Below are 25,304 nucleotides of genomic sequence, written 5' to 3' on the forward strand. Positions count from 1 at the left end.
TGAGGAGGTCAGTTCTCAATAGCATTGTCTTTTTGCAGATAATTATAGTATGGGTTTGGACAGTTAAAAATTATGATCTCTACCACATGGTGCTGTAATATTTATCAAGGGAGCTGAAGAAGACAAAGCTTTACCACAAACTGGCCTAGTTAGGCAAGATGGTGCCTGTGGTGAGAGGGTCTATTGCCTGTTACAGTAACTCAAAACATTGCAAGAGGAAGACACGCAGAAGCCTTTTTTGTAGTAATCGTTCTGAAAAAGAGCTTGCATGTCTGCCAGCTTGTCTGGTTTTTCAAATCTGGGGAAGATCTTGAGTTGTTGTGTTGGTGCCACTAGCAGTAATCGTGTTGCTGTGATGGTCTCCCCTAAGTGAGGAAAGGTTTCTAGAGAGAAGTATGGCCCTTTGTTGGGCTAGCTCATACACATGGGAAAAACTGGACAAGCTTTGGGGCACACAACCCCATTTTGGCTCAGAAGGGTCTCAGCTAGGGTGCTTCATAGCTTGCCTGTTTATTCCAGTTTTATCAGTTGATCTAATAAAAGGTATTGCTTCACCCTGAAAACTTTGCTGTGCTTACATCCATAGTCCTTGGAGCCTTCAGTAATATTTCAGGAGTATTTATCCCATTTAAAACTGACCTATGCAGCTTCAAGCCCTAGTGTGAAGTGTCATGTGCATGACCTGGTCTCCGCTTCAGCAGCGCCAGTGCTGACAGCTGTGGCTGGGATGGCTCCTCTCATTTTAAAGAAGTTTAGGGATCTCCATACATACGCCCCTAAACTTGGTTAATGTCTCAAGAATTTCTTGCAACCATAGTTAATGATGAGCTGATGCAGTCTGCAGTCATTTGATACCTCTGGATACGGTGAGCTGTGAAGGCCTGCGGGGAGGATTTCTGTAACCATGTACCTGCGTGCCAGCTGCCATTATTGGAACCAAATGTCCTGAAATTAGTTATTAATTACATTGTCACTGTTCATAATTATTTTCTGTGGTTGTTACCAGCCATGAAATGTGTTGACTTGACAGACTGGAAGACTGAACACTTCCCATCTACGCGGGCGTCCGTGTTGCAAACACTGCCCACTGCCCAACAATACCAACAGGCGAATGAATCTCTCAGTCTTTAGATAATGCTTGTATTTTAAGGGCCTATATCAAGACAAATGTGAAGTAAGAAACAGAGTGAGCTAGTCTTCTTCCCTCTATTATATGTGGTTTTAAAGGCAGTGGGAAAACAAGTGCCTGACAGGCATGGTCTCAGGTATGGTGGAAATGGAGGGGCAAAGCTGGGAGAGCTCATACAGACATGGTACCCTCTCACCCCCACAGCCCCCCACCTCTGCTTTTAAATAGCCTGCTATTAAATATTTGCCCCCTTATGGGGCCAGAAGGTGGCATCACCTTGTGGGGAAAAGAAGGGAATATGTCGAGGGAGCATCTTTCCCACCCATTGCCCTTCCTGTCAGAGGACTTTGGACATTTTAGAGGCAGAATTTGTTTAAAGTGCAAAGAAGCTGAGAAATGGCTTGGGAGCAGCGTGGCGGGGAGGATGGGAACAGCCTGAGGCTCAGAGATGTGAACTCCCACTCTTGCCTATTGGTGCCTTAGTAACTGTAACCAAATAGTTCCCAGTCCATTTTTATTAGCAGGCTTTATGTGTTTAGGGATAAATATTAAACTCTACAATTTGGTGTGAATGTCAGCTGTTGATGGAAAGCAGATCCCAGCTGGGACAGCAAGGACATTGCATCCAGGCTGTGTTTGAAGTACTTGAGTGGATCTGTGTGGGAAAGGCTTGGCTGAATTTATTGCTCAAGGCCAGCTCGGGCTGCTGCTTTTCTGTAACTTCAGCCAAAGTAATTTGATCTACTTGGGCATGTGGCTCCATTCTGCCCTCAGAAATACCTCTCTTAGCACGGTGACATTAATTCCTCCCTTTCTGTTCTCTCACATTAAAAATAAAGAAGAAAAAAATCCAGCTTTTATTGGCAGAGCATTCTGCTTGTGCCCCTTGTCATCAGGGGACTACACCCACATCTAGCTTCCAGCTCCTAGGTGCGCGGGATGCCTGAGCACGTACAGTGGATGTATGTGCCCAGCGGTCAGGCTTACAAGGTCTTCAAAGTGCTGTTGGAACATTTGCCCCTTAGTTCAGGGCAGTCACCCAAGTTTCCTGGGCTCCTTCTGCGGCCTCCATGGAGAGAGAGGGAGACGATGACTCTGGATACTTCACAGCTTTAGGTATGGTCTTGCTGTGAACTGTTCTCTGGAGGACCCTTTCCTAAAGTACATGGTCTATATGGTATTAGCAACTGCGAACTATTCATAACAGGGAGGCCCAGTTTTTCTCCATTTCTGTAAGAATTCACGCTGCAGATACAAGGGACATTAAGTGCCATGTCAAGTGTCAGTGCAGAGCTTTGCAGGGCGGCCCTGAGAGCTTCTTTTTTCCTCCATGGAGCCATGAAAAGCAGGAAGGAGAGGATGGCTGGCTTTTCTTCTAGCAGGTTTTGTCTTATTTGCTTTCCATTTTCACCCTGTTTTATTTAATCCCATCTCCTAACTCTTCCTTGCCCTTTTCCCTTGAAGACATCTACTGGGCTTGACCTGTAATGATGGCTTGGAGTAAGCCTACACCATGAAGTGAAGCATGGTGCAAAGATCGCAGAGCTCGTCTTGAGCCCCTCTGGTATTGGGTGGCTGGCTGGAGAGGACATAGCTTCAAGCCCAGAGCCGAGTAGCTGGGTGAGCTCGGCACTGTGCCTAGGCTGCCCAGCCCTGAAATCAGCAGGGTTAGGAGGCTTCACGCGCTGCTGACTTGGTTGCCAGTAGCTTGAAGATCTGTGCCAGCTACCCTGGCACGGTGTGGATGTGTCCTTTGATTGTCCCTGCATATTCTTTTATCTAGCCTTTCTCTTACAGATCCCCAGCAATCCTTCCTTTCCTTGCTCCAACATCATCCTTGATCTCCCCACTCTCTTTGCCTTACAGACTGAAGAGAGAAAAGAGCTTATGCTCTTGGCAGTCAGGGTGGATTAAAACTGGTGTGAGGATGGTGTCTCATTAAGACTGGAGAAGTGAAGATTAGTCAGATCTTCTAATTTTATTTGGGCCAAACTATATTCATATTCTTCCATAAGCAGTTGCTGCTGGTCACTAAATACTGATGTAAGGGTACCTGTCAGCTGATCAAAAAGGGCCATTTTTGTGTTTCATAAACTTTCACCCTGATATTAAAAATGAATAAAGGTAACAAGGACACACAATTATTAGTAATCTGTATAATTTCCTGAATGCTGAGCCAATTTTACAATTTTTACTGTTAAACACTTTTTTGAGTGACTGTCTTTAAATGCAGCTCTACCATTAGGCTAAGACAGAGATAGGGCTAACAAGTACCTGCAAAAGCAGAAACTGAAATTAAAATTTATATATAAACTTCATGATTGCAACCACTAATATGCTGGGGGAGCCACATACTGTTCTGCTGAAAAAAAGGTATATCTTATCATGCTGTAACAATTTACAAGTTAATTCCCCCGAGGTGCACATTTAAATGTTCTGCACAAGCCACAAGATGTCAGTCTGGCTACATGAAAATTCAACAACAGTCCTGCACACTGATTCATGAGGTATGATTTTTTAGCTCTAATATCTCTGGTAACATAATCTCTTCATTTACCTCTACAATTTGTCCTGCACTTTTTCCTATATAGCCATAAATCTCCTTTCTCTTTGCAGTGACTCCTTCACATAGGGCAATACATTGAAGATAAAAAATGATGTCAAGGAATATAATTTACCTCTTTTAAAAATAGTTTTTAATATTGATGTGTCCTTGTTCTTTACGTTTTGACTACTGTTTTGCTATGCTAATTGTCGTGGTTTAACCCCAGCCAGCAACTAAGCACCACGCAGCTGCTCACTCACTCCCCCCCCATCCAGTGGGATGGGGGAGAAAATCAGGAAAAGAAGTAAAACTCCTGGGTTGAGATAAGAACAGTTTAATAGAACAGAAAAGAAGAAACTAATAATGATAATGATAACACTAATAAAATGACAACAGTAGTGATAAAAGGATTGAAATGTACAAATGATGCGCAGGGCAATTGCTCACCACCCGCCGACCGACACCCAGCCAGTCCCCCAGCGGTGAATCCCTGCCCCCCCCCACTTCCCAGTTCCTAAACTAGATGGGACGTCCCATGGTATGGAATACACTGTTGGCCAGTTTGGGTCAGGTGCCCTGGCTGGGCATGAGAAGCTGAAAAATCCTTGACTATAGTCTAAACACTACTGAGCAACAACTGACAACATCAGTGTTATCAACATTCTTCACATACTGAACTCAAAACATAGCACTGTACCAGCTACTAGGAAGACAGCTAACTACATCCCAGCTGAAACCAGGACACTAATACTTGCAAGGATGCATACTGGCAGTAGGGATTAGTTGTACTATTACAAACCATTTCCTTGAAGCAGTTTGTGCAGTAAGAGCATTATGTATTAGACAAGTCATGGATCACTTTCTCTCCATGTTTCCCTGTGTGATCCCTGTGGTACAGTTCAAATTTCCACATGCATTCCCTAAGACCTTTCCTCCAGCAATTAAATGTGTACTTTTTTGTGTCATTGGTATGTGGGGAACTGCAAATGGCCAGTTCAGGGTGCCCAACCTCATCAGCTATGGGGCTGGATCCCAGTTCTGGAATCCCTCTTGCTGATTTCCTTGATGTGATGGCTTTTCTGGCCACGTGCCAGTGTAAGCAGGCTCAACCACTGCCTCCTAAGAGACTCCTGGGTCTAGTACTAAGAACTATGATTTGAGCAGGCACTGGAAGAAGCATTTGGGTCTTAAGATAAGGCTGACTAAGTAGCTATTTCCCCTCTGCATCACAAGGGCTGTAGCTGTAAGTGTCCAGAAGGCAGGATCTGGCCCATGGGCTGCTAGTGAGACAGTGCTAAATCTTTCAGAACATGACAATCACCCTGAATAAATATCTTGAGATTATGGATCTTTTCAGGCTCATTCTTTCAGATCAAAGCCTACCAAATCCTTACATTATACTAGCAATATTGAAAGAATTTACTTCGAAAATTTGCTCTAGAGCAGGGGTTAGCGCCAGAAGCATGAGTTTCCAAGGCAGTGCATGGGTGGATTTTAAATACCAAGCAGCAGGGCAGAGACAGGGCCAGGAGCTTGGTGCTGCAGCAGCTCTTGGCTCCTTACTCTGATGACTTCTGAACACAGCGAGAGCTGAGAGCTGCTACCTTACCTTACACAGAGGTGAGATACCACTGATAATATGTGGCATTTTACCTCTCTAACAGCCAGTATCCCCCTGGCTCCCACTGAGCTCCCAGCAGCATGCTTAATCTCTAATTTGGGAGAGGATGGTCTGCTCCGACAGCCCTGTCCCGTACCAGCTTGGTGTTCCCAGTGATGCTGGGGCGTCCTGCACTCAGTGCCTTGCTCTGCCTCAAGAGCAGCAGCCTGTTTTGCAGCATGCACGTACACCGTGATCAATACCCACTGACTGACGTGTCACCTCCTAGCATTAGAGGGACAAGACATGCAAAACCAACGTCAAGGCACCTGTTAGTCACTCAGGTTCTAGCAGGTCTGACTTACACTTGAGTTATACCAGGTCTTAGGGTGGTTATGGTAAATGGCGCAGCTGAGCTGCTCCCTTCATGGCAGACTTGATGTTCTGAGGTGCCTTGTTTGCTATTTGACAGCCAGTGGATAGTCTTGATTTATCTTATTACCGTAAAACAGTCAGTTCTTTCCAAGCCGCTTTTTTCATGCCTATTTTCTCTTCTTAATCCAGGACCTTTTTTTTCTTTTTTTTTGAGAAAAGATCATTATGATTATCCTACAGCATTCCTGGAACACACCTGAGTTAAACTCATTTGTTTCAACAGCCCCTAAGGGGTTATTGTTTTACCTCTCAGAGTGGGGGAAGTTTCATGGAGGATCATGGGCAGCTGTAGTTGCTCGCCACGGGTGCACGGTAGCTTGCTAAGCTACCGTACCTTGCTACATTCAGCCACATGCCAGTACCTTGATGGGCAATGGCCCAGCGCCATTTTAGCTGATCTGCTTCCATAACCTAGAACAGAGAACATATTATAGCATGTTTTTGGAGTCCAGGCAACTTTTGCATACAAGAAAAGGTGTTTATATTTCTCTGGTGATAGATGGCAGGGGATATATTCTATTAAAACTCAGTTTTAATGCTGCAACTATAATTACACAAATTAAAACCAATTTCCATATGTAGCTAAGACATCCTGTGCAACTTCTAAAATGCTCTTACTTATCACTGTATTACAAACTTTCTGGGTTATTAAGTGTGTTGCACTCTGGGTCTGACGTTCAACTTCAGTTAGCAAAGACAGCAGAGAACTGAGATAAACCAGAAAATAAAAAAAAAGCTGGAAAAAGAACAAACATCATCTTGAAAAAGAAGAATATTTTGATTATAATATGATAATGTTTGTGGAAAAAAACATCTGTCTGCCACTGAACACTCCTAATGTTTACAAGGACCACGCCATTGCTAAGGTCCATGTGAGTCTGCTGGTTTAGAAATCTGACTTTTATCAGGAGGCTGCAGATGGCAGTACAGGACTGCAGATGGCTGGATGTTAAATCAGAAATTGCTTGGGTTTGATCCAGTTTTGTAGCTGAGTTATTCACTCTTTGTTATTTATGATAAAATTCTGTGCTGTAATGAAGGCTTGCTGCTGTTGTGTGCTCACTCTGTTGACTGGGTTGCAGGTAATTTTCCCTCGCATGACAGTCCTTCCAAGCCTAGTCCAGCAAGTGTAACAAATGATAGCAGCTGAAAAGAGTGATATACTTTAGTAGCAGATGTAAAGAGGATTTTACATTTTTTAGTTAGCCCTTTGTGATACCATTGATCCATACATTCATGTTTCTGACGATTTTCACTTGTTTTCTGTAGGACTAATATACCATTGCTTTAACAGAGCACGTTGGGAGACTTTGAGAAGAAGAGATGCCAGGTATGTGCCTAGGCTCTGGCAAACCTCTAGGTTTCCTCCTAAAAACCTTCTGAGATGTGGCTTAGCTCTTCGGAAGCTAAATAATTTCTTACAAGAATGACTGAAAACAAATCTAGGCCCTGATCTTGCAGACATGTGTTTTAGTAGTCTGACTTCAGACACTGCGTAGGGTTAGTCACATGCAGAAAGTATTTATGGAACTGATGTGTATGATGTAATATAAAAACCAGAAGGCCCTACTTCCAAACAATAAAATAAGATGCATAACATTTTTGCTACATAGAATAAATTAATTATAAAATTATAGTCAGTTTGGGATTTAAGAGACCTGGATTTGAATTCCAGTTCTTTCACAGACTTCCTTCTGTGACCCTTGAGCAGGGCAGTTCGCTTGAGCTGTAACAGAAAGCAAGGCTCTCGGAGAGAGACCGCAGGAACTGAAAAAGTCTTGGAATACTTATTATTTGTTTCTAATGAGACTGTCAACAAGAGATAAATTCACTTTCCATCCAAGAATCTATGTGTGTGACTACTGATGTTTTGCCACTGCAAGCAGGGAGAGAGATCGTAGCTGCCATGTTTGACATAAAAGCGTGAGAAGCTACAAGAGAGAATCCATGCACCCTATAAAAGATTTTGTGCATGTGGGTGTGTCCCCCCACCTCGGCCAGCGCAGTTACATCATTAGTACCGGGTGCTCTCCATTTCCCGAGGTACTTACTGTGAGTGCTTGGGAAGACCAGAAATGCAGTGTGCCGAGCCAAGTGTTTGACTTTGCCTCCACCTACAAGAAACCGCACAGTTTGTGACTGTAAATTGTGCTTGGAGAAGCCTCACTTTTGCTGATCTGGAAGATTTTTGTGAAGTGAGAGCCAGTATCCTGTGGTTTGGAAGAGGCTCTTTGGAGATTAGCAGCAGATCAGTAGATTCCTCCACTGACTCTTACTGTTACGAGCAGAAGGAGGGCCATCAGCCCGGGGTTTAGGAGAGCCAGGATTATGTGCTGTGCCCTTCCACGTTCTCTGCTGTGACCGTGGGCCATGGGGCTGGAGCCTGGGTGAAGCTCCAAGCACCAGGGCATCCTGGGAGGAGGGCAGGGGAGGAAGAGAAAGCCCTTGGCGGGCCAGGTTTGCTGCAGGTGCTGCAGTGGCCGCCTGAACCACAGACCTCCAAGGTGTTTCTTGGTAGACCTCTGTGCAGGCGAAGCAGGCAGGGCAGAGGCTGGGGGTGCTTTACCCTCCTGCTGCAGGCGGTCTCTGCTTTGCTCAGTCCAGAGCTGGTACTGCAGTAGTTGTGCTGAGGGAGACGTGTCCCTCCCAACAGCCATGCCTCCCCCTGCAGCCCCTTGTCCCCTCCATCAGCGATTACCATCACCTCTGCTCTGCCAGGATAACCACTCTCTGAGTTGATTGCCTTGATCTCCAGTGCTGTAAACAGCACGTCTTTGCTAGCCCTTACTATTTTTCATGAACTGCACGAGGGGAAGGTTACACATGCAGTTATTCTGGCAGACCTGAGCAGGTGTCAGCCTTTGGCAAGGGGAGGACGAGAGCGGCTGGGACAGGAGCATGGCTACAGCCAGGGCGGGAGGTATGGAAAAAGCCTCAGGCTAGCTTGTCACAAGCAGGAGGCACCTAACAACTGTTCGTGTTGGAGTGTCTGTGGGTCCAGGCCTTAATTTCTTCATGCCTCATCTTCCTGTCAGGAAAGGGGAGATAAAGATGTCTCCTCGCCTCAAGCAGAGGGGTTAGCCGTGTCAATGTTAGCATTACCGAAACAGTCAAATGGCACATGCATGTACCCTTAGACTGGAAATAGGTTGAAATGCGTGCCTGTTTGGTTATTTTAATCTAATTCAGAAGCCAAGTTGAGGTAGAGTTACACTCAGTGCTGGGATAGTGCTGGAAAGCCTGTGCTGTGGGTGGATCACGGGTGTGCCTTTAAACTCACCCTGATCCATATGTGAGATAACAGGGAGAAGCAAAATGTTTGGGCAGACATGGTAAAAATGCAAATATTGACACCGACTGCCACAGCTGAAAAAATGCCTGCCTGTGAGAAGATCCAAACTTCAAGGCTGTGAGTGCGAAGACCTCTGTTTATCCACAGAGCACTTGAATAAGCTTCTCATGTTTCATCATCAATGTGCCATCGCTTTGTCCGTCAGGGACCACTGGTGAGCGATGCCTAATCAGTGCCTGGCATGTGGCCACTAATTCATGGCACGCAGATTTCTAAACAGCTACTAGAGGGCTTTGGATTACTGCTGGCCATACCTGGACTCAGACCAATGACTGGGAGGGTTGAAAAGATCATGTTTTCCTTCCTGCTATTCAGGCAACTCAGTCTCCCAGGTTTGCAGTTTTAAAAGCTGGAAAAAGAAGCAAATGAGCTTTGAATCTTTGCACAGTGTCAGTTTTCCATTGTAGGGAAAGGACGCCTTCTTAATTACACCTGTACAGTGGTGAGCTGTCTTCAGGCTTTCACAGGTTGGAAAACACATGTACAGCTCTGCTTACAGACTTCCACAAGAGAAACAGTTTTGTTTTTTTTTTTTTTTTTCTCTTCAAGAAACAGCTTGTGAAAGTGTGGTTGGCAAGATAGAGGTGGTCTTTATGTAGAAGAGTGTTTACAGTAAAAATATACAGATGGGATTAGGAAAATGATCTTATATGCAAAAAATGATCTTATATGGAAGGAATAGACAGGTGAGGTACAAGCAAATTGTCGAAGTGATAAAGTACACCAAGGAAAATATTCATCTGGACTGGTTAGAAGTTGCAGAGGACTTTGATTGTTTTGAACACTGCAAACTCATTATAATTATCAAAATTGTCACTGTAAGCTTTTTTTGAGTCTTTGATAGCCATTGATGAGTGACCTTCTTCCTTCTCAGTGTGATACTACAGCAGCTTTAAAAGACAGTACCTCATTCAGCTGATATTTTGAAGAAGCTGGACTGATTTAACAGATTTTAGAAAATAAACTAACTGACCTGCTTGACCTGAGTCGGCTATTCCCACCACCTTAAGCTAGTAGATACGAGTTAGATGTGGAGTCTGGTAGCTGATGGGAGGAATCAGGAGGAGTTTGCTGGGAATTTGTGTTAAAATTGTTCTGTTCAGTCATGACATTCAAACACTGCAATTCAAACAACAAAAACCTGTTACATTAAGAACAGACAGCTCATACCGTGATGTCTCCACTACCAATGCTGTCGTTAGTCTGTATATTCAGTTAAAAATAGTGAAATGGCTTTCCAGTGGTGATAACTTTATTAAACTTGTATTCTAAATCACTTTTAAATGAGAACAAGTGATTATGCTTTTCTTTTGGAGTACTCTGAAATGTTTGTGATGATTAAAATATGATCAGAAGCAATTCACAAAATCATAATGCTTAAGCTGAGCTCTGTCATGAAGATTTGTAAAGGTCCTAAATATCAGAATATTTTATGACTCTAATAAGCTTTTAGAGTCACATCACCATCTGATGCAAATCAAGACACCTCCATTGGGATGCTTGTATTTTTCTACTGAGAATTTAATTATAATATAGTAAAATTCACCATTGTTGAACTCTTTTCTGTGAGTTCCAGCTGCAGAGCAACAGTATATTCACTCCCACAGTCATGCACCATTTCACAATCTTAATTTCTTTTTTAAAAATGGAGCTGTCCTACTAATAGTATTAAAGACATCCTCAGACAATTAAAAACAACAATAACTTCTGCAAGTACATAATTATATTAAGCTGGAAAAAGATCCACTGCTTATACAACTTAACTAATACCAATAACCAAATAACAGCTGCCATCCTTTTTGGCTCAGTTCTTACAAACTTAGTTCTGCTTTCCCTTATCCCTTCTTCAGCCACAACATTGCTTGCTGTAGTCACATGGATGTTTGTAGTGCCTAGTAGTATGGGCATCCACTGGGAGGCACAGCCTGCTTTTTGGCACAGGTATGAGGGTATATAGTGCATGGGAGCGCTAAACATGAACTTGCAGGTGAAAAAGTGGAGTATATAATACTACATGCTTTAGCTTTGAATTTCCTAGCTTCTGTGAGATATTCTACATCTGAATCATAATGTGAAATACTTTATTACTTTTGTTCAGAGGGTGTTTTTCAGTTGCAAGAACAATAAACTTAATTTCATGACACAGGAACAGTAGATTAAAATTATCCAACGTTAACCAAGCTCTTTCTTACTCCAAAACTCTATGTGATTCACTTTATTATTAAATTTTATGCAAAATTTTAAATAGTTCTTTTAGTTAACTGTGAAAAAAAGGAACTTCAAGAACAAATTCCATCTGGAGCTGTAAATTAAAAACCTGAGAACTTCATGAAGAGAAACCAAGTAGAAATGATAAAGGGAACTCAGGGCCATTAAAAGCTAACACCATGTGAAATGTCACAGATAGTGACCTCTTGCCTATGACCCCTTCTAAATCTATTTTTGAATGCACCGTTACCTGTGAAGCCATCTCTAGGTACTACCATCATTCAAAATTAGCATGCTACGTGGGCTGTCATCTCTTGCACAGCTTCGTTGCTGGCACTCCTGTGCTGGAGTGGCAAGCAGGTGAGGGAAGAAGGAAGCAAGGGCCCACGGTGCTCCCGCGGTGTGCGGCTGAAGATTGATGGTTCTGGGAGGAGGGCTTGGCGCGTCTTCATTTCTGTTCTGTTGGCAATGGCTTGATGTACCTGTGACACAAAATCAATCATGCTGCATCTGTGTTGAAGCCTCTGATGCCTTGGGGTCTCTCACCTAATACTTCTCCATGGGACATTTGAAGGAGAGTGAAGCGTTGGATAGAAATTCATGTAGCCTTTACAGTGGAGTCTGTGTTGTTTTCTGTAAAGGTGGCAGAACCATTTATTATAAATAAGAGTGTGAGAACAGCTGCTCTGGGCCAGTTCATTTAGTCAGTGGCCAACAATGGATGCATAAGGAAGAATGAGAACAGGGAAGTACGCAGCAGTACTTCTAAAATACTCTCCAGCCTCCTCCCCTGACTAAACATCTCTTTTTTCATGTTATTGTTTTTATGCATGCCCATATCCATTCCCATTCAGACCCTCCTTCCTGTGCCAATCCAGAGTCAAAGGGAGGGGTTTCTGCAGGCGGCCACTGTTTCTTTCACTTGGGGAAAGGGGAATAAAGATACGCAGAATGTTTTTCAGTCAGACATTTTTGGGGATGAAAAACGGCTTTGCTTTGGAAACATAAGTGTTTTTATTTCTTTATTGCTTTTCAAACTTGCAAGTTTTTTTTGCTCAAAAGGCCCAAGCTTACCATATTTGAGAACACTCTGATCCAAATAAACCCCAAAGCAAAAACTGGAAAAATTTTCTTCCCAGAATTTTCCATGGCAAATATTTTTGGCTGATTTTTGCTAGTTCTTACGGGCATTTCTCTGTGTGTCTTTCTGATCCCCTGAAAGTGCAGGCACAGGTCCCCAGGCTCAGGGCTTCCATACCTACAGCAGCGTGGTGCTTCCCAGCGTGCTTGCATCTCTACATGCCCAGGCTGCGTGCATCTTGCATAAGAGTGAAGCCCAGGCAGTGCTGGAGAAGACAATTGTCTTCTGCCTCCTGGCCCCACGTCTATAGCTGTCTGCATCATAGCCCTGCGTCTTAAACCTCTCACCCGGCTCACCATTTGTTTCCTAGAGAAAGCTGTGGCTGTTGGCTGAACCCAGCAGGATCATGTCATTTCAAATCACTCCTTTGGGCGAAGGTGCAGGCAGTGACTGTCAGGGAAAGCATTAAGCCCCCAAGTCTAGCATGGTTTAAGCTATGCCTTTAGCAATGATATAAGACATAACAGATCTGTTTAGGAGCATAGTATTACTTATAGCTGCGGCCTTCATGAAAAATCACGCCAGATTTAATCTGCTAAGGTGAAAAGACATCCTGATAAACCTGAGAGATTTTGGGGTTAAGGAATTAGATGACATCTGATCTTTGAATGTATTGCAGCAAAAATTCTTAACAAAAGCAGCTCTTGTTAGCCAAGCGCAGCAGATGAACAACAAATACAAAACGAAGAAAAAACCCCAGCAACGTGCATCTGGTTTAAATACAACTGAACAGTGTAATGCTCAGAATAAATTAGCAAGCAAAAAGGAAAATCTCATGTTGCCTAAAAGATGGTAAAATAGATTTGGTGGTGTTCGTTACTGGCTTTTGGAGCTGCATGACCAGTATGTTAATGCATCATATGCATATATTTCCTAGGCAGCAGTTTGGTGGGCTGAATTGCCCTTTCATGTTCTCTTCTGTTCTCATTCAATGTTAAGTTCAAATAAATGAATAAAAAGGAAAAGCAGCAATCTAAAGTATAAGAGCTGGGGATTGCACTTCACACGAGCCAGTTCAGCCCTAAGAACTGCACAGTATTTTTTATCTGGAAGTGCTCCCAAGCTAGCAAGGCTTGTGGAGGGACTTCTTAGCGGTACTGCCTGGCCTGGATCAGCCCTAGCGCAGGATTTCTGCACTATCGCACCCTGCTGTGCGGTATGGACATGTTAGTCTGCACTTCTTACAATGTGCTTCAATATGGGCTAAGCTACATCGGTTTTCTCCAGAGCTGGAGGAGCAGAATGGGAGCCACCAACCGCTGCTGACACAAGCCCAGGCCCATCCCAGCTAACCCATGTGGCATTCCCAGCTATTTCTCCCTCCCCGAGCAGCTGAGGATGGTAATCTGCTTTGATCTCAGGAGCTCAGGTTTGGAAGGAGCTGAATAAATCATGTGCATAGCAATTAATGGTCCTATTTTATCAGCTCCTCCCTCCACTTCCCACAGCGTGCAGAGCAGTTTGGGAGGTACTGGGAGATGTGGGGGGCTGGCTCTGGGGGGTGAGGAGGACACGTGCTGCTCCTGGCACCCAGTGAGGTAGAAACGACCAGATCCTGGAAGCACAACCCATGGGACCGTGATCCCTTGGCAGGACCATATCCCCCTTGAAGACTAGGGAAACCCTGGTAAAATGCAGAGCAGAGCATTTCCTTTATGCTGTCCTTTCTGCTGGTTTCTTGTCCACATCAGCATGTGGAGACCCACGCTCAGGGGGACACAGGGGGCAAGTTAATGCTGGAGGTGCCAGCATTTACTCCCTTGGGGACATACGGACACAAAAGCCAGTTCCCAGCAGGGTGACCGGAACAGTCCTGCAGAAGTTGGCGGAGGGTCCTCTGGCTTGCCAGAGTAATACTCTATGGACAACAGAGCAGCTTTAAAGAATGGAGAAAATTGCTTGGCACAGGGAGGGAAGTATATTATTTGTGACATATGTACTTCTCTCGTGCTTTCTGCAGGCCCGTTCTGAGGTTGCTCTTTTTAACGGCAGGAATGTAGAGTTTGCTGTGGATGAAGTTGTATACAGTAATGAACCTCCTGAGGCTATTTTACTTTTAAATGCATGAATTGTAGGTAAGTAATTTTAAATTCTTATCATGGGATGTGGGGATCATTAACAACCCAGTTAAGTAAAGCAAAGTTCCCTCATTTCTGAAATGCCCAATTCAGTATGACTGTGATTGCTAAACATACAAACTTGGTGGGATCCTGACTTGGGAGTGCGTTCAATGTTTAATTTACAGTTGATTTAATGATTTAGCACAGTAAGAGTAGTCTTGGTGGTTATTTTTTTAAATTTTATATGGTGCTTTTTCACATAAATGGCCAGAAAAAAATACTTCTGATAAGAAAGCAAGCATGATACCCTCAATCATGCTGACTTCCAGCTTTTTTGGTTAAAAAAACCCAAGACATTTGCTGACATCTTGCAGTGCCATATGACTGTTTTCAATGTTTTCCATGACTTTTTTCCTGGACCACGTTTGTTTTTAAGTGATGTATTTCCTAGCCAGGAATTTTAGCTGTGCTCTCCCTCCAGTTGAGCAGCGCATTGCAAGATTCCGTCAGAGTGGCTTGAGCTCTCAGAGAGCTTCTTGGCTGCTGTGCAGTTCAGGCACATATGGAGAAGATATCAGCTGGAGAGATTGTGCAGGCCTTCAAAATTTTTTTCACTCAAGACCTGTTTGAAAGCTCCCATCAATTTTGTTTTTAAACATGTTTATGGAAATGGTCTAAATCCTCTACATGTTGATTCAGTTTGCTTTCCGAGCCCACAGCAGATCATTTACTGGTTAGTTACACTCTTTCAAATTGAGAAACCCGTAAAGAGTCAGTAAGACCTGGAAATCTAATTATTAGTTGCTTACAGCTTCCAAGGGTGAAACCTTGCACTCAGGTCCTTACCACATACTGCTGGTTTTAATAGTAATTTATGTGAGTGTGTGGGGTTTTTTTGTTGTCAAGATCCCACATTGACTGATTTGGACAATTTTAGCTGGGGACTGATGTGATTAAGTGCTTCTCCGTGTCAAGAAGATTTGACGGATCTCCCGTCTTGCAGCAGCACCCTGCTGCTCACAAGGACTGGGCACCCAAGACATGAAAGCAGTGGAATTGGCCGGTTGGCGGATTTCTTTGCTCAGCGTTTCAGTCACTCCCCGAAGTTGGAAGGGCACCTTCTGAGGCATGGTAGCACTGCACATGGGTGCAGCAGTGATTTGCATTGTGGCACCTTGGTAGACAAAGGAAGCAGTGTATTTTTCATGCTGGTGGTCATTTCTTTTAACTCAGTGTTCAGCCCCTATCAAGATGAGGTATAGATTCCTATCGGGTGAAAGCTGTCATACCATACATTTAATAATATATCTTTGGGATATACTCTGATGTCAGCAGGACATATATAAGCAAAACATCTATATAACTGGCTCTCAGCAAACAGTTAACACAAGTTTGTAGAGTAAAGGCAGCCTTTGGTCAGCCTCCAATTACTTTCACACTTGACTATCGGTTGCTGCATAAATCCAAGGTAGACAGTGATGAGATCTGGGCAGGAAAAGTCTTCCAAATAATTGATTTTCCAGATATGCAGGAGTAAATGGTTAAGATACTCTTGGTGTCTTGTCTAGGGAGTCAACACTATTTTCGTAAAGAGTTCTCACAAGTTTGATCCAGCATCATTGAATTAGGAGGTATCTTGCAGTTTAAGTTTAAACTAACCAGAATCAAGTGAAGTGGAAGAATTACTGAGTGTTCTGATAAAAAATAATTTGATCTTCTTCCTCCTGATAAAGCTTTATTATCCCAGCCACCAAATATTTTTATTATCCATAAAAAGAAAGTATCCCCTTGCAAAATAATAATTTCCTAAACATGGTGGACGATGATGTTAGCACAGATATTAAGTAGGAAGCTGGAGCTCTCTTTTGAGCTGTCTGAAATCACTCAAACAGATTTTTACATTGAGCCAGGGAAAATTTAAGAGACAATGTAAGAAGCTGTTAAACTTGCTATGTATTTTACTTCCACTTGGGGAACACCTTAATTCCAGTCCAAAGATGCTGAAAACACCTCACTCAGCAGTATAACTATTATTATATTAGTAATAAAAAATTCAGTCTCAGTGTTAATTTATCAGTGGAACAAGATGTATAAAGATTTATGGGTGAAATTCCTCTTTGCTTCACAAAATCCAGTGACTTTTAAAAAGTGACTAGGCTTCTGACTGACCTTCTTCATATGGAAGAGTTTCATGGTGGGTGAAAGAAAAGGGACATATGTCTTTGAAATTGGTTTCCAGCTTAGTACATACAAATCTAATCATCAGAAAGAAGGTTTAATCAAGAGAGAATTAAAATTAAGAAGAAATTGCCCACTCAATAAAATTCAAAACCTGTGATTGCCAACTGTTCAGGAAATATGAAATGAGGATTTCTCTTTTACTTTTACTTTAGACTCATAGTCATTTTACTGCCTGGAGATGGAAATATTCATATATTACTGTGTAAAATTAAACGAATACCTGTTGATAATACGAATGATAAGAGCATGCTTAGTCCTTCCTTACTGAGACTTCAGAAGCACCTTAAATATATGTAGTCCTTTCTGATCATTGACATGGGTTATATGTCTGGAGCTAGCTGATTAAAGAACAGAATAAAGATAGAGAAAAGTGATGGAAGACGTCAGCAAAGTGATCAGGCAAATAATACATATACCTCTTATTATGTACAAATACATTTGTATACATAATCCTTATTTTTGCCTTTACAGCTGAACTCTATTTTCTGTTGAGAACAGATAGAAAATCTTCAGTTATTCTAATCAATAGACGTAATTGTGGAGTGAGATGCTTCCCCAAATGAGTAGAGAAACTGCGTAAGAGCCTGGCTTTACATTGTTAATAGTACATAAACACTGTTTCTAACTTATTCCTGTTCTGTCATGCATGCCAACACATGCACCTTTGCACTGCTGTAGTGCCTTCACGGTGCAGTATGACCGATGCCCACTGACCAGGTGCCGTGGGTTCAGCCCAGCCGGTAACAAGGGACCACGCAGCCGCTCGCTCGCTCCTCCCGCCCCTCCCCGGTGGGACAGGGGGGAGACGGAGGAGAGAAAAGGGAAGAAAACCCTGGAACGTCGAGGGTTGCGATAAGGGCAGTTTACTGGGACAGCACAAACCCAAAGAAGTTACAACAACAACAAGGGTACTAATGAAAGAGTATACAAAAGGAGTGATGCACAGTGCAACTGCTCACCACCCGCAACCCGACGCTCCGCCACTTCCCCCACCGAAAGTCGAGAGGGCCCCCCCCGGCCCGCTCCCCATTTATATGCTGAACATGATGTCCCATGGTATGGAATAGCTCCTTGGCTAGTCAGGTCAGCTGCCCCGGCTATGCCCCCCACCTCCCAGGTTCCTGTAAAAATTAACTCTATCCCAGCTGATATCATCCCTAGTGATGATACCAGGACACCAGGTATCAGTCAAAAAGGAAGATTGCCCCAAATGTAAAATGGAATAACAACCGTCATTTCTAGCATAATGCACAGTAGAATCAGCACCTTAGCCAGCTAATTAATTTTAACATTTTATAAGCAAGGCAAACAACAGTTTTAGGAATGGATTTGAAGAGTAATGATGAGAGACTTCATCATGTTTTTTCACACATTTTCAGCTTTGAAGCTATATGCTCTTCCCAAGCATGAGTGAAAGCATGAAGCACTACCTTGAAACAATTTTTTCTTATGTTTCAGCTCTTCTGGTTCTTTCGTTTGTGACTTGTGTCTGTGCAAATTCGTCAGGCATGTAGGTGAGTTCCTTGGCTTTATGTTACAGAAGGACAAATACTCTTGAGTTTTTGAAGAAAAATCTGCAGTGAAATGTGAACAGGAATTTTTTTCTACTGCAGGATATGAGTAACTTCTCTTCAAGTAAATGGGAGTTATTTATGTGCAAGACCTTGGGAGGTTTGCATAAGTAATAGATGCAATTAGACACTATTATAGAGAATAAATGAACAAAAATTACAGGCGCTATATTCAATATATGCAGGGAGTTCAATTTATTATAATTAATATTTTTTAACTATCCTTTAGAGGCACCTCTGGAAATATTATTTCTGAAGTGAAATGCAATTATAGGTACAGAATGTGAGAAATTAGTATTTATATTCCTATGTATTGTGGAAAAAACACAGTTTGAAAGAGCTCTCATTAAACAAGCCAGGACTGAAAATGAAGGGGAGGATTGCACAATGCACAACTGCACATGACGGTTGAGAGATGAGATCACCAGAGCACATAGGAGTTAAGACATGTGGTTTGAATTAGGGGTACCTACTTTCTAGGTGCTCAATGTATTTGATAGAAGATGTCTCAAACGCATATGAGAACAGCCCCGAGGAGAGGAACACCTTCAGAGATCTTAGACTTCACTGTTCTGTAGCCATAATGTCCTTTCTTTTTTCCTCCTTCTGTAGTATATAAATGTGGAAATCAAACAACTCTATATCCATAGAAGTATTTTTCTCATCATCAATTTAAATCCTCTAGATGTTAGGGATCACATGAGAACCTGAGCTGGATCTTAATGAATCACGAGAGGCGATTAGGAGAATATTTGTTTCTTTACAGAGGCAGTCATTGAAAAAACTAAATGGGGGAGTTTTGAAGCACAGTTGTTTAGATATTCAATACTATTTAAGTATACAGGATTGTCAGACAACCGAACCTCTGAAAGAGGATAGAAAAGGCAGTGTATCTACTCACATGTTCAAAAGTATAATATTCCGTGGCTTTTTAAAATAAAGTTTTTGTATCTCTATACCCTACTGGAACAAGTACTATTTAAAATACTGATATTTTTTTAGTTGTCTGTATGTTTGCACACAGAAATACACAGCAAGGAGGCTTCTTTGAATGTCAAGAAGGGTAATTTTACCAGTTGTAAAATGAATACAAAAGCACAAACTATTACTCTTTTTTTGACTGCATTCGGTAAATTGTTTGGACCAGCAAAAAATAGATTAATGCTGATGTGAGCTTAAGGTTCTAAAAGTAACCAACTTACCTGCTGCTAACTAAGAGGAACCTTCTTTAATAGGAACCCAAAAGTTATTCTAACCTTCAGTGTTGAGCCTGTCCTGCAAGGAGCCAGCTGGAGTGTACTTGTACCACAGTCCTGAAAGCTGAGTGTTGTGGGGAGCAATGCCTGGCAGTGCCAGCCTGCTTGCATATTCAGTGGGGCACTTTCACTCAACCTGCCTAACCGTTCAGTGCGGTGCCTGAATATGTATCGGCACTGCACTCCGGGATCTGGAAAAGCTTGTTATGCTGGGGGCAGCGTTGCAGGAAGGCACCAGTAAGGGGTTGCACTGTGCCACATCTGTGCTGAGAAGCCTTCCTGGATCTGGAAATCACTACGGGTACAATACAAACATCTGAACAAGCTCTGCAAGATCCACCCTGGATCTCAAAGCCAATAGTTTCATTATTTGAGATACCTTTGGCCCCTGTTTACATTGTGTAATGGAGCATTATGTCAGGATTGCATAAACTCAAATGTTTTCCTTGGAATTGGTGAGGATTCCTGAGGCCTATGGATTTGGCTTAAATATACACATATCTCTTAGACGTGTTACTGCAGAGAAGTTCAGCCCTTAGTGTCTGAGCAATTCTGCTTTGCAGCCTATGCGAAATTCCAATCAGCTGAGAGTGTTTGTTTAATTGTAGCACAACACTTGATGTCAATTGGGATTTAGATTATGCCATAGGGATGCTCACAAGCTGGGCACATTTGAACTATTTCCACTTCTGTTGATGTTGATAACACAACTCCAATCAATTTCAATGAAGGCAAGGTGTGCCCATGCCAGTCTGCTCTTATCGTATATACTTAGTCTGAACGCCCCCTCCCCCCCGATTCCTATCATAAGAATATGAGAAAGAGCACTATAATTATAGCTCTAGCAGTGTTTACACAAATGATACCACTGTCCTTTCTTCTCTCATGTTACAAAAATAACTTTGTCTCATTCAGTGTTGGTTCTTATGGTATCAGATCTTATAGAAATAATTACAGAGCAGACTTACTGTTTGGCTCTATAAATCTCCACTGAGAAGCTGTTAACATTGCTTGAAAAATACAATGCATTTATTTATTCATTTATTTTTGCAGAAGAAGAAAAACATCCCTCAACTACTGGAAAGCTATGAAACAGTTTCAAAAAGAAGCAAAACCAACATCCCCAGATGAAACAACTGTAACATACTAGGACATCTTTGGATGTCATAAAACATCTGGTTCTTCTAAGGAATATTTTGACGACTTTAACAGTGAGCTGATTTTTTTTTTTTTTTAAATAATATTACTCTTATTACAGCTCCAAATGAAAAGAAAGTACAGCAAGACATCAGGTGCACAGGAAAGGTATAGGGGATACCTACCAGACCCTGTGCATCCAGGTCCTGTGCAAGAGAGAGTACTAAATCAACAGGTGATATTTCCCAGCTGTCTTGATCAGGTCAGTGGTGCAATAAGTCTTGAACTGCTGATTACTTTTGCTGAGAAGTTGCTTAATAGGCTATACTGTGCTGTCAGGGAAGGAAAGCCTTCTCTCAGATGAGCAACTAGTTGAACATTTGATTCTTCCCATGCTACAAGGGAGCAGATACATGATTACTGGGTTTTGCTTTCCCAGAAAGGTATCTTAGCTGGAGTTGGTCAGAAGCATCTTTTTGCTAAACCTTTGCTCTAACTGTAGGCTCTGTTTGGGAAAGGGATTTAATTTCTCCTTTCAGTGGCACCCAGTGACAGGATGAGAGGCAATGGGCACAAACTGAAGCAAAGGATGCTCCGTCTGAACATCAGGAAACACATTTTTACTGTGAGGGTGACCAAGCACTGGCACAGGTTGCCCACAGAGGTTGTGGAGTCTCCATCCCCAGAGGTATTCACAAATCATCTGGGCATGGTCCTGGTTAATTGGCTCTGGGTGGCCCTGCTTGAGCAGGGGGGTTGGACCAGATGACCTCCAGAGGTCTGTAATTCCATGTTTCTGTAATTCTCCATTTCTTTCTTGTTCCCGTGCTGTGCTGGGCTTACAGACTATTTGTTTGTGATGTTTGGATGACATTAGCTGTAAGCATCTTGAATGATCTAATGTAAAAGAGTCAACACTGTCCCTGGGGTTTGTCACCCATTTAATGTTTTTGGTACCTGTTTCAGACCAGAATTCCTTTAGGTTGGACTCACTTCATTTGCTTTGTTCAGTGTCAGAAACTCTGCTAAGGTATACATCAAATAAAGACTTGGTAAAAGAATACCCAGGGAAAGCAGCAATGAGTGTCCATTATAGACCAGTCCAATGGTCAATCAAATGCTCCTCCCAAGCACATGACTGTGCATGCATATGTGTGTACAAGGAAGTCTCTCTGTCATCAGCAATGAAACAAACAAAAGCAGCATATCCCCCTCCCCCAAAGTCTTTAACTGTTCTCTGATATATTTAGAGAACTGAATTGGAAAAATTAAACTTCTTTTTTTATTAAGAACCGAGTCCACACCAGCTGTGGTTCACACCTCCTTTATTGGCTGTGGCTAAGGCAAATAGCACAACATATAAATGAATAGCAAGCCACACATTTCAGAAGAAAGATTATCTATTTTTTTTTCTTGTAGAATTTGAAGTAAGGACTGTGGGACAATTGAAAACACTGAGATACCACACAGTGACAACAAAGAGTAGAATTGCTGGTACCACAGGAAAAATCAACTACAGCAACAGCTTGCAATGGTGCATGCTGAAATGCCTGTGAGCCATGCCTTAGAAGGCATATGATATCTTTGCTGCCAATGTCATATTTCTCAGACCCATATACCATTTTAGGGGTCACAAATGCACTGACTGCAGCTCTGGTAGAAACAATTTGCATTAAGGTGTCACTGAATTTTCACAATGTAATTGTTCAGTTGGTTTGCAGAAACAGACAAGGAATAATGAGAAGAAAAGGAGAAAGAGAGAGAAGGAGAGAAAGAGAAGAAGAGAGAGAGAAACAGGAAGGAAGGAAAGAAGGAATAAAAAGCAAGAAAACAAGAAAGAGAGTAAGAAGAAAAGGACAATTCTCCAATTCTCCCCCTCATCCACCAAGATGAATGAATGACTAACAAAAGGGTTATTCAATGCTGTGCTGTAATACCTTATTTTAGTTTCTGATCTGAAATCCTTTGACGTCAATGAACTTCCATTGACTTTAATATGCTCCGGATCAAGCTTGTCATGTGGATCTCAGACTTACTGTCTGTGAACTAACATGAATCTGTGGATTAGTTTTCCAGAACAAACAAATAACTTTAAAAAGTAATTAGGCTGGTATTTTAACATTAGCAGGTTACAATACACAGGTCCCTAAGCAGATGTGTAGCACAGTGTTTTTGAATGCTGCATGATTAAGTAATTTTCTTAACAGTGTGTTTTCTGTTGGGGTTAACGGTATTTACATTAATGGAAAAAATTCCTGTCTTGCAAAGTATTTCCACCAGAAATATTGGAGTCTGAACAAAGATCTTTTCCTATTCTGAAAAACATGTGGAGCTGCAGTAATGTGCTTCTTTCCCTTTTATGTATCTACCTGTATAACTGAGTATATCCATGTTATTATAATATGTATATGCAGTAGCTCACATTATATAAATATATAAAAATGTAGACATACCTACCTTATACATCTATAATAAATATCTCTAAAGCTTTAATGCCATGTATTATTCCAGAACTATGATTTCTTGGTATATGTCCACTTTTGAAATTTCAACAAATGTTTTTTCAAAAAAACTATTGTAACATTCTTTGCTGTGGTATCAATGAATCTTTCAGCTGTAATTCACTTCTATATTCAAGTTTTGTACCTGAACCTGCATGTGCAATAGTAATGTGCACTGGTGGTTGGCAATATACAGAAATATACCGTGAAATATCATGGACTCAAGTAAGAAATGCTACCGAAGCTGTTAGACATGGATGCTTTCAGGACATCGTCTCCCCTGCCCTCAGCCAGCAAATATTCCTTGGGCCCTTCAGGGGTGCCTGTGGGACAATGAATCCCATCTTTAGGCTCTGGGACTGGATGAGGCCATAGGTTGTACCAATGTAGGAGCCCCATGGGAGAGGTGTCCCAGGCAGAGAAGGAAGAGTAGGGTCCAGGATGCCTCATGACATCTCCATGTGAAACTCCTGGGGCAAATCCCAGGGTGCAGAAATATCTGATCGCCTGGCAGCAGAGACAGCTGAAGAGAGAAGAGATGACCCTTCCCTCATGCACAGCTCCAGGACCCTCCTGACCACTTAGAAAGTTTAATAGTGTCAAATACTTGGTAGTATTGGAAATGGTTCAGATTGCATCAGCTCTCAGTTACATAAGCTTAACTGAGGTAGTTGTCATGTAGCAGAGAAATCAGATTAATACACTAAAATAATTGGTGTGAACAGAAACTGCTAACAAGTCCTAGTAGCACTATATGGCACCCAAATGAAAACAAAATATTCAATAAGATCTGAAAGTGTTGTGCAGCTCCCTAACAGAAAGGCTTGAATGCTTGGAAAGGAGCTAGCATACACTTTATGTTTAGTTCTTTCTGTTACCTTGATGTTTTTCTCTCCGTATACTTCAGCATGTTGATGTGATCTTTTATTAGAACTGATTTACAATTTGTTATTAAAATATTATTTTTCAATTAAAATGTGTTCTGTCCCTCAAAATGATGAAACTAAAAATTAAAGTAAAATCTTAACTGAGAATTTTTGTTTTACATACTTTTATCCAAATGTTTTTGCTTTACAGGAGAATTTTCTGATTCAGCAAAGTCATTAAAATCTTTTTAAAATCCCACTGCCACTCAGTGAGAGTTTATAAATAGTATTATTTTATGGAAACTGTAGGGGATGCATGTGTTTATGTGCATATAAAGAGGATAAAGAATTTTTTTGTTAGCCAGCTAGGACTAGTTTTAGATGTATGATATTCTGTATTATATTTAAATGTAGAACTACCTATTTTAAACCATTTACTAAATTTGTCTGATCAGTGTTCCAAACACTGCCATTTCATGTGGCCATATCATATTATATTGCAATCTCCAAATTGTACACACTTGAAGATTCTGCAGAAGTATACAATTTAGTACACAGAAATTAATGGTTGTGGAAAAATATATGTAGTAGTTAGCATATTGCATATAATTTCTATGGATTTTATATTTGAATATGTTGGCAGAAGCAATTACAGGGAGACCAAAATGACACCTATTGAGTAGAAATGAATTCCAAAGTCTCTGTGTTCTTATTACATTTTATTTATAAAACTCAACAAAACTTATAACACAGCCCTTTGGAAAGGAAAAGCTCAGGGAACAAGACAATAGAAAATTGATTTTGTTAAAGGTAACCAGTGTAAATCAGGTTTCCAGCTTCAGGAAAGAGCATGAATAGGCATAGGGATCCCTTTGTGATTGCCTTTCTGAGGTTGTCTCCTCCGTCACCTCCCTCAAGCTCAGGAGAGGTGCTCTGCAGCTCTCTGTTTGCATCAACAAACTGGCAAAAAAACCCCAGCAACCGTCTCCTCCTCCTCCCTCAAGCAAGACAGGGCATTTAATGGGTTGACTCTGCTCACCCAACTGCCAAATGAGAGCCAAAGCCAGCGCAAGGGGAATGGGGCAGTGCAAGGGGAGATCAGGACTGGGACATCGGTGAGCTGGGACATGGGCTCTGCCCCACTGGACCTTGCACCTTCCGCTGTCCTTGCCCACCTTCCCAGCTGAAATCCTTGTGTTGCTCTTAAGAGACGCCAGACGCCTTGGAAACCAAAGGTTAAAGACTTAACATGTTCAGAAGTG

At 42.0% G+C, this 25,304-nt stretch overlaps 1 long non-coding RNA gene across 1 annotated transcript; it reads left to right on the plus strand.

Moving 5' to 3' along the window:
* The first annotated feature begins 6,728 nt into the window (after positions 1 to 6,728).
* LOC138685676 (uncharacterized) lies at positions 6,729 to 24,518 on the plus strand. The gene is made up of 6 exons (XR_011325039.1): positions 6,729 to 6,791; positions 6,979 to 7,039; positions 14,371 to 14,485; positions 20,592 to 20,716; positions 20,797 to 20,937; positions 21,215 to 24,518. It is a non-coding gene; the product is annotated as an uncharacterized lncRNA (long non-coding RNA).
* The last annotated feature ends 786 nt before the right edge of the window (positions 24,519 to 25,304 follow it).

Source organism: Haliaeetus albicilla, chromosome 6, assembly GCF_947461875.1.
Source record: "Haliaeetus albicilla chromosome 6, bHalAlb1.1, whole genome shotgun sequence".
NCBI lineage: Eukaryota > Metazoa > Chordata > Aves > Accipitriformes > Accipitridae > Haliaeetus > Haliaeetus albicilla.